The sequence below is a fragment of the Seriola aureovittata genome, chromosome 3 (genome assembly GCF_021018895.1).
Source record: "Seriola aureovittata isolate HTS-2021-v1 ecotype China chromosome 3, ASM2101889v1, whole genome shotgun sequence".
NCBI lineage: Eukaryota > Metazoa > Chordata > Actinopteri > Carangiformes > Carangidae > Seriola > Seriola aureovittata.
Window position 1 is genome coordinate 15,639,140 of NC_079366.1, and position 16,090 is coordinate 15,655,229.

Genomic DNA, 16,090 nt, shown 5'->3' on the forward strand with positions numbered 1-16,090 from the left:
TGTGATCTCCAAGAGCTCTGTCATATTGAAAAATGTCCATGCCATTGATTCCATACAGGCACTACATTACAGAGTATCCTAGCTGGATTTGTTCACACATGTAGGTGACAAAAGATACTCAAGCTTCTGTTAGACTAGCACCTCACACATTGTCTGATGTGAGCGAGAGTGTATGAGAGAGGGAGAAAAAAACAGGACAAGGGAGAGCACAGCTACCCTAGCAACTCCCACTCCTGATCACATGTATTTTGTTGTATGACCATACAACCTGCAAGGAGACTAGCAATGATGACACAGACTACAGTAAGTGCAAAGGTTTAGGCTATTCCTTGTGGACAGGCACAAACATACTAACGCATATGATCAGAACATCTCCATAACTCGCCCTCTGCTGGCCTGCTGGAAAACTACATGTTTCAGACACATGAGTCAACAAAATGGCTGACCTGTATAATGTTGTATAATGTCAGAAGACAGCTAAAAACTACAGATCATATGTTGTTGATAAATGTAATGCATTTGACATTAAGGATGCTGAGAATACAGGATCACTTCTTGTCTATTTGTGAGAATCCATTAAATCATAGTGTGTGTGTGTGTGTATGTATATATATATATATATATATATATATATAATTTTTTTTCTCTTGTTTATCAATAGAAAAAAAGAAAATTGGTTAGTATTCTCCTTGGGTTGGACTGTTTCTTCGTCTCACGTGTGCCATTTAAAAAAAAATCATCATTAAGCAAATCCCACATGACCCAAAGGTCACTCAAGTGTTGAGTACTTAATCAAAGACAAGACAATTCAAGCACACCATCATTACTATGAGTCATAACATACAAACTACATTGAAACCAGTGTCTGTAAAGTTTGCAGACAATTTTCCAGGCTGTTGTTCCACTGACTCCTCCTCCTCCACTGTAACCCCTCCCCCTCCGCCCGGGTTTGTGTCTGTCGTGGACATTTCACACACCCCTCCCTCTCCATGCTAATATTCAACTCCTTGTTGTCCCTACTCCCAACCGTCGACTCTGTGAGGTTGTTTCAACCACACTGCAGTTTGGTTACTCCAAGCAGAGGTACTGCAGCTGCTCTCAATCATACTTGTGTTAGTCCTGCCAGATCCTCCATACAAACCGATCTAACACGTCCTGGAGCTGTGCATACCTACCTTTCCCGGATCTAGCTACCGACTTCAGCATCGCCGCCAGTGGAGAAACTGAAAAAAACAGAACTGAAGACCACCGTTCAGATCGCGACGTTTGGTCAACGCGATTGCTTGGCGTCTGTCGACCAACCCCCGCCGCCGCCGACGGCTGACGTACGGTTATAGTGGGATTTTTTTTGTGCACAAAAAGAGGAGGAGTCTATCTGTGAGGGGAACTGGAGAGCTGTCGGTTGAATCCGCGAGCGCACAACTATACAGTTGTTGTTGGGGCACAGCTTACTAGTTTTCCTAGTGAATGTTAAAACCGGTGGACTTGATGCCCTACTGATACCACATCCTGACAGCAACGGTTGTACACAACAGGGTCCGGAAGAGTGCGACAGCAGCAGGAGGAGGTGACTGTCGGTTACAGACCGAGACATAAAATCGCGGGAACATCACTTAGCGACGCGAGGAGTCGGTGAGTCGAGGTATTGCATCTAGCATGCTAGCTCTCAAGTAGCTTTCACTTGCCATTTTATGTAACGCAAATAGATTATATGCTTCTTTGGATTTGGGCTCATTAACAAAAACATTTGATAATGAATTACATGGAAATATTTTTGTTTTGTTGTTGGTATGTGGATACACATTTGAATTAGCCCTACAGGTTGGGATTTCAGCGGGCGTTGAAAGTAATGTTAGCTAGCATTCGCAATGGTAGCTTAATGACTACGTCAATGACGTTGAATAAGAGAAATTATTATTTCTTTTTTCTTTAACTTCAAAAAGGTTTGCACATTAGAACTATTTTATTAAAGTAGACTCGCAAGATTGACAGTTTGTTAAATTGCTTTTGTAAAATTACTGGATTGCTAATTGCATACGAATTCTGATTGATACTACATTATGTCTTATTACACATTGCTGCTCTTAAAGTCTGACACTATTCTGTGGTAACTTGGTATAAGATAGCGTTTACATAAATGCTAGTCATGTGAACAAAAAGAAAAAACTGACTTACAGTTTTCTGCTTTCTGCAAAAGTTCACTCAGACCGCTCATGTTGGTTTTAGTTTCATATAAGTAATCAAATACCTTTTAATGTAATTCAGTGACCATATAGCTACTGGAAATATTTGCGTCTTTGATGTATTTGTCCTTCACTAAAGTCTAAGAGGTCCAACCCTACCAAGTCGTTGAAACGACTATGTTGTGTTGGTGCTAAAACAAGCAGCAGGCACATCCAGCATACTGCAGAGGTGACAGTTTGGGGGAGGGGCAAAGAGGAAGACACATTTTGAGGAGAGGTAGTCTACCCTGAGATAATAAGAAATGTATATGGTAAAAATATATTAAATCTGCTTTTTCACTTCAATCATTGCCCTTAGTGGAGCTTTAATAAAGAGTTTTTGGCTTCTTTTAAATAATTCTGAGTTCATGCAGTTTTTAGAAAGTATCCCTAAAATTAAAATTAAAACTAAATTGGAGCCTAAATTGCAAAGAATACAAAAATGGTCTAAAGTGAAGAGGAAACAGAACTGCTGCATTCATTATATTGTGCAGTAAAACCCCCCTCTTGGTCTAAAGTGGTACAGCCCAGTAATTTTCCATGCACCACACTGTCCTAGGATGTGGGTGTGGCTTAATGTTAATGGTAATTCAAGTGTTGAATAGTTTTCCTCTTGACCCTGTCTTGTAGGTTTCTAAAAGAGAAAAAAAAATCTCCATCTTTTTTGATTTAGGTAAAGTGATGTACAGATAAGTAACAAATTTAATGTTTGCTGTTTCAACCTGAGAGACAAGTCTGCCCCATTTTGTGGATTTGGCAGTCAGCAGAAACAGAACTATTCCATCATAATCATCGTGTTAAAGGTGAGGTCTTTCAGGCTTGCTCTCACCTTTTGAAACATGGTACAGCCCTGTGTCTGGTTTCACCTCCCCTACTTCACCCAGTGGCTGTGCTCACATGGTGCACTTGTAATTCATTACACAGTCTATTTTTTCTGCTAGAGAGGAAGCAGCCCTGAAAGGCTCCACCTACATTTTTCAAAAGCTTTCGTGTAAATGTTAGTAGATTTTCTTTAGAAATTATTTGTTTAAACTCTTACCCAGTACAATTGATGAGAATTTCCTATTGATCGTACACCTGCTACAACAATTTGGAGCTAGCTGCCTTTAAATGAGAATGCAGGAAAAATTGAGGTTCTGTCTGTCTATAGTTTAAGTGAGACCCCCAAATGTCCTACATATGGAGAAAAAAAGGAGTTTGTGTAGGTTTGTAGTGGCACCGTCCTCAATCCTGGTTTATACAGGTTTGTTGCCAAATGTAAGTCAGTGCTGTGCAGCTGCTGGCCCGTAACCCACCATAGGTCCATGGAAACCTTAAGTATTTTTGCGTGTGTTTGATCAGTCATACACATGTCGGTGGTGAATTCAGCCACATGACTGAGATGCATGTGGCTTTTTAATGTACATTAAGCATTGTTAAAAAGGGGAGTTTAATACCTTCAGCTGAGTGGCGTCTTTGTCACATTGTATTGGTAGATATTAGATAGCACATGGTTATCTTGCCAGATGTACTGTAACTCTAACTTTTATGATTAAAATATGATCACACTTAGTGGATAAGAAACCAGCCATTTCATAAGAGAGCTACAGTATGCACCCACATAATGGAATCTGTGAACATGTCATGTAATAGGCTTATATGGCTTTTCACTGCTTCCAACACATGTTAAGAACTGTTTCTAAATACTTTTGTCATTAAGGCTTATTCTGTAATATAATGTATTTTTTAATTCCAGAGTGTGCACAATATGTAGCATGAACACTCCTTCCACATGTAAATATTGATAAAAATGTTAACACAGTCCGTAGTTTTTTGACCACATAAATTACAGCTAAATTTACTTATAGAACCGATTAGTTCATCTGTAAAAATGAAATCTGTAGTTTGTGTTTCTCAACTTAATTGACAAGTTCAGCCTCATTTTAATGCTTTTTTTTTTTTTAAATAAACATTGCAGATGCAAATCAGTTTGGGGGTGATGGTTTGTTGCAATCCTTAATTTTTTTATTTTGATTATAGGAAAGCCAATCATTGAGTTTTCCAAGCCATGCCAAGTCTATAAGGACCAGTTTCAACCAGTTACAGCCAGTTTCTTTGCTTCAGGCTGAAAATGAGAATGATAAGAAATATGATCTTGGTTCAGTCTCAAAATGCTCCGTATTTGTTATTCAACATTTATATCTTGCCATTCTGATAATTAGAAAGACCAGCTGGTTTAAAATTAGTATTTTGCATTTCACACATAGGTTATAATAAATTAGTCAGGCTTACACATTTGTGTGTAATTTGAGATTTTTATGGACTACACTAATGCTTACAACATGTATAACACATTGACAATTCAGTTATGTTTGAAATAGAGTGCACAGTTGTCTGTTCCAAAATTTCTCAAAAACGTTATACTCATAAGCCACTTCAAAAGATAACGTCAGTGATTTTTCAGTGTTTAAGCTTTTAGAACATATACCTTACACCTACAGTATATGTTCAGGCTTTACATACACCTACAGTATGTCTCCTACCACTCCCATTTCCTTGTGCAGTATGTTTCAGTGTGTCTGCTCATTTCATTTAGTCTTGTGAGCCCCCTGCCTGAATTTTTAAGGCAATCCCCTCTGTACAATATTGACCTATTTATCACTAGTTAGCCTCTCTCAGACATGCATCTTGTTAAGTTGAAAATTTGACTGCAATTTAACATGTCACTCGAATGTCTGAATAAGTGCCCAACTCATGGTGGCAATCTTACTAAGTTGGATCTAGTAACATTTCCAAAACACTTTAAACATTACATGTCTAAATTGCCGTTAGATTAACATAAATGCCACAACAGGTAGAATATGCAGAGAGAGAAATTAAACACACAGAACACTATAAACACAACTCAGTTATCATCTCCTTTTTGCACAAAGAAAACAATATCTGTTTCATAAACCATAGAACATAGTTCTTATAGTATTTTCAGTTTTTACTCATGTCAGCTGCGTGGATGAATAAATGAATATCCAGCTAAATGCTTTACATACAGCATTTTAGCTAATGAATTTAACCAGTCATAATTTAGTACCTTATCATTCTGTGTGCTGTCAGTCTTTCTATAATATGAAGCAGATTTCTGTATGTAATAAGTGATGAAATTGATAAGAAAATTTTAGTAGCTTCATAATAAGAAGAGAAGAGCTCACTAACTACACCCTTCTTCCTTCGTTTTCTTCATATAATTTATTTTCAACTCCCTGCTGCCCCAGATGTATTGTACAAGTGGTGGCTTTGTTGGGAAATATTGGCCCTGTTCAGACCTGGAATTAACATACATCTTGGGTGATCCAATCACCAGTGGACAACTCGAAGCACATCAAGTTCACATCTGACATTAAAATGCGTCTCCACATGTCTCGAGTGACCACTTTTGGTCGGATCTCATTTCCCCGCTCTATATGCAAATTGGACTCTGGCAGAAGTAGGTGGCCCTTCAATGTTTGCGTTCACACTGCTAAAATAATGTAGCCACATGTAAGAAATCACAAAAAGTCATCACTTTAGTTGTCTGAACATGAGTGGAAGTTTATGTTTATGTCAAAGTTTATGAATGTGAAAAATTGTATAGCACAGAACAGTGTAGCAGTCGAACTGAACAGTGTAGCACTGTTAAAAGTATGTTCAGACAGAAGACGAAATACTTTTGTCGTGAATTATTTTTGTGAATTTGACCACTAGAATATTTGTGTACACTGTGTTTATTTGCTCCAACATAAAATGTACCAACTGTATCATCTGTAACCCATCAACATATACACTGACCCCCTGGCTGTGAAGAGTGGGGGCGCTGTATGTGTGTGTTTAGCCTCAAGTAAACTCCCTTGTGGACATGCACACGAACAGCTGCGGACACCGTAGAAATGTAGTTATTTTACTTCTTTCTAGTCCACTTGGAAGAGCACGTGCAGATGGTGTCCTTGTAGCAGACAGGCAGTACAGACTGGCGCAGACAAGTCCAGACAGTCACCGCAAGTTGGTGGGTAGATGGACATCTGTACAGAGCCTTGCGTACACCCTTTGATGGTGAAATTAATGTCATGTGGACCCTGGCCGACCCTCACATACTGTGGAAAGTATAACACTAGCTTGACCGTGACAGATCATCCTCTGACTTACTAAGTTAAAGATGATGGCTGTGCTGTGATTTCGGCTATATTTACTTGTGAAATGATCACTCAGAAGGTTAGAAGCTCATTCACATCAGCTGCTGTGTGGTCAGCATAGAGAGGTGTGCCTGCGGAGGGAAAGCCCAACCTCGCAGATTTAGGGCAATACTGGTAACTTTCTGCTGTGAAAAGTAGGCAGGTTTGTCCAAAAAGTTGCTAGATTTGTCGCTAGGTACTTTTTTTTTTTTTTAAAGTATATTTTTTGGGCTTTTATGCCTTTAATGGACAGCACAGTGGAGAGTGACAGGAAACGGGGAGGCAGAGAGAGGGGGAATGACATGCAGTGAAAGGCCGGCCGATGCGGGATTCGAACTGGGGCCGACTGCAGCGAGGACTGTAGCCTCTACACATGGGGCGCCTGCTTAAACCACTACGCTACACGACGCCCCGCTAGGTACTTTATAAGACAAAAGTTGCTAAAGTGGTCTGAAAAGGTAGTTAATCTAGCTAACCGCTAAGTTGGCAACACTACATGTTCACGCCACTCAGTCACGTGGCATTCGGTTGAGTAATTGTGACTGGAATGGAACTCGGTCATTCAGTCCCTCGGGCAGACAGTAACATTCATGTTTATAAGGTTGCCCGACTGTTGCCCTAGAGCCAAAAATGGAGGAGGGCATCAGGGACCAAAGCAGGGCTGAATGTACAGTCACAACACAGAGGCATCTGAGAAGCCGTGTGTGGAAGTACACTGGGTTGTTCATCGTGGATGGCAAAATAAAGAAGGCTGTTTGCTGGCTTCTTGAAAAGCGCTGCCTTACTCTATGATGATATCATTATAGGACTCATTTTGCTGTTGCAACCCAAGTGAGCTGGTGTAGTCACCAAAAACCAGTGGTGCAAACTTCTGACCTGGTCTAACTGCCCATTTTCCGTCAGACTAATCCTCAGGACTCTCGTCAGTAGCTTGTACAAAAGGCCATCACTGGTAAGATAATAAGCACTAATAAGGTAACAAGATTTATGTGCAAAGACAGTTGTATAGCACCACACCGGAGTTTTGTATGAATCAGGTCAAACAAATTATGTGCCAGTTCGAATTCGTTTTGAACTTGAGTTTTTTAAAAATGGAAGACCTACTCTGTATGCTTGTGTCATCTCCACCTCACTTTGCACCATCCTGGGCATAATCTCATCTCTTCATGCCCATTGGTGTTTTTCCATTGACTTTGTATGCCATTGTGTCATGTCTAAAATTTGCTTTAGTGTGCAGATCCCTACGGTTATGTCAGTCTGTTTGTGATGATGGTCTAAAGAGTTAGGCATGTTTGAAACAAACTGTAAATGAAGAGAAAAGTGTTAACTTGTTCCAAGTGGCCACACTTGAAGCAAGGCAAAAAGCCAGCTGTTATAGGCTCTTCCACGCTGCATCACACTGCCTTTCCGATCTCTTTCCACCTTTGGAGGTCTTTGTAGTCTTGATGATGTATTATTCAAATGTGGGTAAATGCATTTAGTTCAAGACGGTTTGCCCTCAAAGGCATTCATAATTTTGCACAAAAAAGTGACAGAAGTAGGTTTGTGAAGAATTAAATGAGAGCTTGTGTGAATCCTGTCTACTTTTGTCATTGTTCCCAATGACTGATCATGGCATGAATTTGGGTCTGAATGACAGCTTCAGAGATTTAAAAAAGATTTTTTTTTTATTTTTGTATCTCCGCACAACTAGAGTCACAGCTGGAGGCATTTTGATCATACTCGGACATGTGTCTTTTCAGGTTGACTTTTTTGGAGTTGTCTGCAAGCTTCAGCTGTCAGAGCAATGTATCTCTTTGGGTGGTTGGCACTGTGGTTGATTTCTGGAGCCTGCACCCAACTTTTTGGCTTGTTGGTCTGCCAAAGAGTCAAATATTCAGCAACTGGGCATGATAGTTCCCCAGCAACAAAAACTTCAATGTTCCCTGCAGGAAAATTCCTTTGTTACAACGGAATTCAAACTAGGTTGCACTGTGCTCTGAGTGATGGTGCAGCCAGAAGCCAAAAGGCAGAGCAATGCAATGGTTGTGCTAGAATGAAGGGTTTGACCATGACTCCACAGTCAGAACGGTCAGTTCCATTCACTGCCCTGTAGGCTAACACCAGAGTGTTGAACTGGATATGAGCTGCAAGTGGGAGCCAGAATAGTAAACACAAAAGGAGAGTGATCAGGCGAAACTCTGGGAGGTTGAGAACCAGATGGGCAGCAGCATTAAGGATAAGCTCCATGTGTTAGGCCAGGTGTTAGATGCATGGGCTCCCATAAGGAGGGAGTTGCAGTAGTCCAGGCAGGAGCTGACAAGCACCTGCATGAGCACCACTATTAAATGGGGCTGAATCTTCTTGATCTTGTACAGGAGGAATCTACAGGAGCGTGCTACTTCTGTGATGTTTGATGTAATGAGAAGAGGAGGAGGGCGCTGTCAGAATAGCAGTGGTTGGAATACGTTCAAATGTGAATTTACAGTGGTAAGCCCTCCATTTTCACTTGGCGAGTTTGTAACCACATGATAAAACTATATACAATATCAAGATAACATTATTGATTGATTGTTATTGATTGATTGATTGATTCATCCATGGCAAGTAATGTTAGCTAGCAAGTTGGCTTACTTGTTATGCTAAAGTAACCTGCAACAGCACCACAGCATGAGCTATTGTCATGTCATGTTTGACCAAATTCAAACTAATACAAAATTTAGTGACATATTCTGTCCGAAATAATTCAGAATAAATTCATAATGAAAATAGAGTCAACATTCCAGTAACCTGCAAAAATTCTATTTAGAGATATAAAGTTGGCAGTAGCAGTGCCGCAATAAACATGCAGCTGGTGTGAACACATATGCGCGCAAACTGCAGTATGTTAGCAACACGGCCGGTGTGTGTTCCCGGTGTCAGACACTGATCATCAATTGGACAAATTCTTATACTCTTTTGCAAATTGACCCCTTTTCCACTGCCAGTGGAGTTTGCCTTTCTGTTTGGACTTAGGACACACACAACTGCAAGGAGCGGGACAAGCTGCATACTGGTAAAAGAGATCTGTCACATCTGCTGTAAAGTTTTCCAAATTTTTAAAACTTATTTGGTGGCTGCAGTTCACTCTTTCATCTCCAAGCACAATGTAGCCACAGTGTTTCTGGTTAACAGCACCGTGCTGTGCAGGTGACAGGCTCTACAATGTCTGTATCTGAAAGACGTTACAGCAGGAGAAGGGGCAAAAATTTGCGCATTAACTAACCCGACTGATTTATTGGTTGGCTGATTTTGTCGGCCGGTATGGGGGAAAAAACGTCCCTCAGACGGGAGCCCACCCTTCAAAAGAGCCGGCTCGCGACCAACACATCACTAATACGTATCCCCACTGCTCTGCTGAGAGACTGGGAAGCACTCGTTGACCGGCGTGGCGTAGACGGTCAAACTCGTGGTACTCCTGATATTTAATGCCGTGCTGCATTGACAAATGTTTCAGCATGTTGCTGGTGTTTCCACCCTTGCTTGAAATCTTAGTGCCACAGACATTGCTCGTTGCACTGTTAGCGTCATTTTGCGTGAAATAAAGCCACACTCTCTCAACTCCTTCGTTCGCGCTGACTGCCTTTTGCGAAAGCGTGATGTCATTGTTTTGCAAGGCACGTGGAAGTAAGTGGAAGGCATTGATAAGGGAATCTTTTAACATAGAGGCAAATGATGTTGATGAATTGAACCAGTTTGAACCGGTTCCTCAACTGGAACCGGTTCCAGTTCGATTCCCATCCCTTGTCTTCTGCAAAGCTATTTGACCTGGGTGTCAATGCTAATCATACCCTTTCCCATTGCCACAAAAGCCAGATGTTAGCGAGTCTTAGTGGGAGTCACATGCTCACCAGCTTCAAGGTGATCCTTAAGGGCATAATTTAAACCACCAATACATTTTTCTGATGTTTAATAACGTTAATGGCCAACACAAGTCTCTGCTCTGAGAAACTCTACTAAAGATCATTTTTAAACCTTTAGAAATACATTTAATCCAATTCTTAATGTTTGTATATCTGTTTTTTCTAAAATGATGATTTTTTATTATTATTATTATGTAGAAAAAGGTAGCCCGATTACACCCAGAGATGTAAATCTAAATTAACATTCACCAAGTGTTGCATATCAAATACATCTTCCTGAGATACAAAAATATGATACCCCTTGCAGACGAAAAGAAATAAGACAAGAGAACAAACCATCAGGTAGAAAAGCAACATATATGATATATTTGTAACTAAATACATCAACAAGAGACTGTCATAAGAAAGCAAAGGCAGCTGTGCTCTTGTTAAAAGGGATTGTTTCTACTCTAACTGCGTACAGAAGCAGCAGCCATTTTGTGCTCTAGCATTCACTGCAAACAGTCCATCAAAGGGAAAGGAGTGGGGGTGGGGAAAGTGAACGGTAGGCTAGCTTGTTGACTAATTCAAATCATTAACTTAAGGAAATGTTAGCTGTTTGTCACAGAAAACAATCTGTCTTTTCCTCATAGCTTCTTTCTACTTATGTGAAAATGTGTGTTTGAGGCAGAGAGGGGGAAAATGCAGCATATTGCATTGTATTTACCCTTCCATAAAAACACCATAATTCTTTGTCTTGATTTTGATGTTAAACTTCTGAGAAATGTGCCACATTTAGAAAATCATAGATCAGTTATTGCTACAGATAGAGAAGGAAAGTGTAATCAAATAGCTCAGGGAGAATGAGATGCTCTTTCAGGGCCAGGGGTGGTATATCTACCAATTAAGGAAAACTAGAATCCACTAAAAATGTTTTCCTGTTTAACACAGGCTAATTTAGTTTTGAACATATAGCTACAGAGCTCAAATTGTTCCGAGAGCTTTGAATTTGCCATTTACCTCTCTAGCTCCCTCCCTTGTTGGTGAGAACACCCTTCTGCTGCAATGGTTTAATCCATGCTTGGCTGTAAAACTCCAGACTGGAGCAGACTGCTGGTGTGGGGGAGGGGTGTTTGTGCTCTGTGTCAGGCTGTGGACTTAGATCTGACTGTGTGGTGCTAGCTAGAGCTCATGCGATATGACTTAAACTGTAGTTACTCCCAAGATGGTCTTAAGGTTGTCAGAGTTGTACCAGAAAAAAAACAGCAAATACATGAAGATATTTCAGCTCTGAAATTAACCAAATGTGTTTTATTTATATGTTTTCAGGGAACCTATGTTAACTTTTTCACATGGTGTTTTTTGTTGTTTTGTTTGCAGTGTCCAACATTTGTGTGTTTTTTTTTTTTTTTTAAGCCATGCATGAGCCTCCCTCAGCAGCGCATGTTTAGAGAAGAATCACCATGTGCTTGCTTGATTCACATGGAAACTCCTGGTTTTGCCCGCCCCCACCCCCTCCCTATTTTTCTTCCCTCTTTTCCTTCTACCCAGCCTTTGCTAGTCTCCACTCATTTACAAGGAAAGAAAAACAAAACACGCGTTCAGCGTTTGGGCAATGGTAGGCTAAGAAGCAATGCTTTTAAGCCATTGCTGAACAGTTTAAATATGTTATGAGAATAACTTTCCTTTGATAGTGTTATTTTGGCATATTTTAGTGTGAATTGTTCACCCTTAGATTCTGTCCATATGTCATTTGTCTTCTTAAAACACTAGTTAGTTGTGCTTCATCTGACAGTGATTTGAAGTGTAGGCAACAGCATTTAGTTGCTACGATTAATTGTTGTGTTTGCAGTGTATGACAGATTCCTCAGTGGAGCCAAAACTTAGATTATTGTGTAGAATATGATAGACACAAATAGACATACATGAAGGAATACCACAGGGAAGATCAATAATCAGCTGCTGCTTAGAATAACTGTGAAGTCTTGGCTCCATCTGATTTCCTGGTTTTCAGATAGCAGCAAACATAAAACTGTGTGATCATATGGGAAAGCATGAATGAAGTCTGCACTAGGTGGTAGATGGTATGGCATGTGGTCTGAGTGTTCATCACTGTTTGATTCATATTTATTTTGCCAAGCAGTTCACTTTATTTGTGTGTATCTATTAATTGTTTGACGTTGAATGATTAAGCTACTGTATAAGCACAGACAGCTTGAATTGTCGCACAAGTTATGACACTTGCTAGCATATCTAGAATGTATTATCACAGTTAAAATCTTCTATAAGATAAGGTTTCTCCTGGAAATATCGAAACATTACATCTACTTGAACAAATTTCTCCTTTTAATAATTTTTTTACTCCTTATATCCACAGTCCTGATGATTGTAATATCATTAAGATAAAATAATAGAACTGTACCTGTCTTCTTATTTGTTAATTTTATTTTAACAGTTTTAAATTAGTCATACTGCTTGTGGGGTTTCACATTATTTGATTTTACATTGATGTGCATCTCTCCAAACACTTTCTGTACCTCTTATGCTGGTCAGGGTCATGAAAAACTGGAAGCCTTCCAGACGTGCAATTGGTAAAAGGCAGGGTACCCAGTTGTGAAGGTTGTCAGTCGATCACAGAGCTAACATCTACATAGATAAACACATCCTCACTCACTTCCACACCTCTCAGCATTTAAAGTTTGCAGTCCATCTGACTTGGATATCTTTGGACAGTGATTAGAAAGTGAAGCTCCCAGTGATAAATGCAAAAAAAAAAAATGGGGGAGAAGATGCAAAAGAAAGGCCTAGTGTGATTAAATCTAGGAGGTGCTTACATAACGGGCCTTTACATTGCCCAGCACAGAGTCCTACCCTGATCACTTTCATCAACATGTTAAGAGTCATAATCATATCACTGCTTGAAACAGTAAAGTAGTAAAAATCAGTTCGCAAAGGAATATAAAATAAGGCTAGACTGACCGTAATAATGTTTGAGAAACAACCTGTAATATTAAGCAAGTAACACCAACAGGGTTTCAGTGTTCAATCTAGGAAATAAAAACAGCCTTTTAGCAGCTTACAGAGTAAGGCTACATGATGATGTATGCTTCAGCCCTTTGCAAACAGTTAGAGCGATGCACTGATTGGTGTAACAGCCACACAAGTAAGTTATCTGCTTTAGGAGAATCGTGCGAAATTTGCTTTTGTTTCATCCAGCTTAATATTTTGGTCCATTCAACTGAATTAAAAAAATTGTGAGTAATATGTACATAGAGGTTATTTTCAATGGTGTGGTGCTGCCGTAACATGATAAGATGTCGTACTAGATACAGCAGGTTCTAAAGCCTCAGTGTGGCTGCGCACAGCAGACCAGGTGGCCATTTTGAGTTTCACTGAATCCAGATGCAGGCAGTGAGAGTGGGGGAGGAAAGACTGCGCACTGTGCGCAGTAATGTTGGAATGCAGGCTCTGCTCTCACTGGCTGATATCTTTTCTCTACTCAGTATATAGCCTCTACAGAACATGTTTATGTTAGGTAACTATTAAGATTTTTTTTATTGGTTGGTTAATAAGTAAGACCAACAGCGTCCTCTCTGTCTGACATCTAAGTGTCAGGTTTACTGTTTGGTTGAAGCACCCTTGAGGCAGCCTGAGGGAGAAAAGGCATTTTTTTCTTAGCCAGTTATCTAGACTTAGGTTCATAAAACATTTAGCAGTGTAGCTCTGAACTCATGTGTAATGAAAAAATGAACTAATTAGTTTTGTTAACTCTTCACTCATAGCTCAGAGTGTTGCTGAACAGTGAGCGCAAGACATGTGGGCTCTGGCAGCAACAGTGAAACTCTAAACCAGGATTTAGAGGTGATCACTATGACACAGAGATAACATTATTTGTAAGAAGTTTTTGTTCAGCTTTCCCTCAAGATCTACGTACGTATGTAGAGCTCTGCAGATACACTGTACTTTTTTTTAAGTAGGCGGAGTTTGTTATAGGATCTGCTCATGCCTGTGCTCAGCATGCTGCTCGCAGCAGCGCTGGTGGCCATTTTGTGTTTCTGCAGTAACAGAGAGGGGGGATGGGCAGAGTACGCACTGCAAGGTTTTTTCTAGTCTCACAACAGGGATTTTGAGTAAGACAGGTGAAGTTTATGAATGAAAGTTAATTTTCATCACAAATTACATTTCCTGTTTACTACTTGCTCCACTACTCCTACTTCTACAATTTCTCTGTCTGTTTTGAGTCTCAACTAGTCAAATCCAGAACTTACTTAATTTAACTATTTTTTGAAGAATCCATTGGGGCAAACTTCAGTAAAGGAAGTAATAATGCAATGACAATATTTTTCATTTTGTAAGTGGGTGTTCTTTGTTCCTCTTGAGTAAAGAACCACCCCCGTGCTGGAATGGTTCAGTCTGTTTTACAGCAGCCCTCCCTGCTGTGGGAGAAGCTGGGTGGATAGAGTCTGCTTAGTGTGTCAAGCTGTGCTCTAATTTCTTGCTGTGCGCAGCTAGCATGGCACTATGTGGCTAGAAAGCGATATTTCTTGCTTTCAAATGCAAAGAATACTTGACAAAAATACTTTACAGTTATTGCTCAGATAATCTTCCAGACTCCAATGTAGTAATTGCAATTAATCATGAAAAGCAGTTATATTCATGTTTCTGAGAAAAGTGCTTATTTGGCTTATATCGACTTGGTTTAAAGAACAACATCAAAGCGACTCAGCTAAAAAAAAATCCCAACACTATAACATTTCACTTTTTGTATCAAATCTCACGAAAATAAAACTCTTTTAGCAAATTTGTAACTGTTTTTGACCTTTCAATTACCTCAACACTTTCTCCTTTATCTCTTTTGTTTTGAATGCCCCACCCCCACACCTACTTCCTCCCCTCATCAGAATGGTTCAGTCCATGCTTGACTAGGAGAGGCTGTTCCAGAGAGAGAAAGAGAGACAATGTGTGTGTGTGTGTGTGTGTGTGTGTGTGTGTGTGTGTGTGTGTGTGTGTGTGTGTGTGAGAGAGAGAGAGGGAGACAGGGGAGGGCGGGTGCAGCTGCCTCTAAGTTGAGTCTGTTGAGGGTGTGCAATTTAGCGCTGGCTGTGCGCCGTTAGCTAGGCCCTGACTAAAGTGCATGTTGTGCTGCTTTGTCTTTTAAAACTGGCTTTATTTGTTTGTTTTGCTGGTTAGTGTTTGATAGCACATATAAGTTTTCAATGATTTGGTTTTTTCATTGTTACCACAGATGGTCTTCACGAAGGCATAGTTTCTTTAAAAAGACACATCCTGTTTTTTAGTTTTATGGAACAGTTTGAACAGGCTTGACCTTCTCTGGCTTCTCTGACCTTCTCATGTAGCCGATTGATGAGCTCAAGAAATGATTTATCTAACATCTAATGAATGCCCTCAGTTTCTTAAGTCCTCCTGTCAAAGGTGAATTTTTAATTTAAAAAGATGTTTTCCATCATCATTTTGTTGAGCATTGAATTTCATTTTCTGTCATCCAGTTTGCTCCCATTTAAACCAGCTCTCCAGGAGTGGGAGATAGAACTGCTTGAAACAATATGGCAAATTCTTTGTTTGGTCAAGTTGATTCGATTTTCAGACTCAATTTACTTCTTGCACTCAGAAAGTCAAAAATGTAAATATTCCAAATCTCTATTCCAAAATGAAAGTGGTAACACAGTAAAGATTGAATAAGAGCCTTTAATGGAGAAGCTAGGATGTGTAGCGGGATGAGCTCTGCAGGATGAAAGAGGATATGTTTTTGTGCTGTGGGACATTAAAACCACCAGTGCCACTGATTTTCCTTAGCTCTTGACAAAAA

At 39.9% G+C, this 16,090-nt stretch overlaps 1 protein-coding gene across 4 annotated transcripts in view; it reads left to right on the forward strand.

The window, feature by feature from the left end:
• Positions 1-983: 983 nt before the first annotated feature.
• Positions 984-16,090, forward strand: part of atf7ip (activating transcription factor 7 interacting protein) — a 31,409-nt gene continuing 16,302 nt past the window's right edge. For 3 of the 4 annotated variants that reach the window (XM_056372000.1, XM_056372004.1, XM_056372005.1), the window contains exon 1: positions 984-1,642. The gene's annotated coding sequence lies outside the window, so the exon portion shown is untranslated. The remainder of the gene's footprint in view (positions 1,643-16,090) is intronic. The other variant, XM_056372001.1, reaches the window with a different exon arrangement.